Below are 1440 nucleotides of genomic sequence, written 5' to 3'. Positions count from 1 at the left end.
GCACGCAAGCACGCACAAACACGACGCGCGCGCGCACACACACACGCACACACGCACGCACACACGCGCGCACACACGCGCGCACACACACACACACATTGACGCACACACGCACACACACACGGACAAACACACGCACAAACGCACACACGCACAAACGCACACAAGAACGCACACACACACACACAAGCACACACACACACACAAGCACACACACACGCACAAGCACACACACACGCACAAGCACACACACACACACGCACACACCCACACGCACGCACACACACATACATACACACACATGCACGCACGCACACACACACAAGCACACACACACGCACGCACACACACACGCACGAACACACGTGCGCACACACACACAAGCGCACACACACACGCGCGCGCACACACACACGCACGCACGCACGCACACACACACACACGCATACACGCACACACACGCACACACACACGCACACACACGCACACACGCACGCACACACACACACACGCACAAACGCACAAACGAACACGCACGCACACATACACACACACAGGCACACACACACACGCACACACGCGCGGATACACACACGCGTGCGCGCACACACACACGCACGCACACACACACACAAGCAGCACACGACGCGCGCGCACACACACACACGCACACACACACGCACGCACACACGCGCGCACACACGCGCGCACACACAACACACACATACACACACACACAAACACACAAACAAACGCACAAACGCACACACAAACGCACACACGCACGCACGCACACACGCACGCACACACACACGCGAACACACACACACACACACACAGGCACGCACACACACACACACACACACACACACACACACATGCACACACAGACACACACACACACAGACACACACACACACACACACACACACACACACATGCACACACACACACACACACGCACAAATGCACTCACAGACACACACACACACACACGCACACACACACACACACACACACACATTTACACACCTCCTGGATTCGACTAAAAACTAAAAATCTCCGCTATTACGACAGGTTCGAATAGCCACAAACTGTCCCGGCATCCCTTGCGCGCACCCTTGTGGAGACTGTTTTTATCTAGTGTAAGACTCGCCGACATGAATTCCATGTAACCTTGTTACAACAGGTGTTATGAACCAGTCACTGGTGCCCCCATGCGATGCCATGATGTACTGCAGAAGCATATATTACACTACACGTGGACTCGTAAATTTTTCCACCCTGTACTTCATGCCATTTTTTTTACTTCCATATTATTTTCAGCGGCGACGGTTTTGATTTGTGTTTTCTGGGTCCACAGTTGTAAGGATGTAATGGTACATATAGTGGAGACGGCCGCAAGCAGAATTGTAGGCAAAATTCGAGTTGTAAGCGAGA

This window comes from Branchiostoma belcheri, unplaced genomic scaffold (genome assembly GCF_001625305.1).
Source record: "Branchiostoma belcheri isolate BF01 breed outbred unplaced genomic scaffold, Haploidv18h27 scaffold637, whole genome shotgun sequence".
In the NCBI taxonomy this organism is placed as follows: Eukaryota; Metazoa; Chordata; class Leptocardii; order Amphioxiformes; family Branchiostomatidae; genus Branchiostoma; species Branchiostoma belcheri.
Note: the sequence above shows the minus strand (reverse complement) of the source record.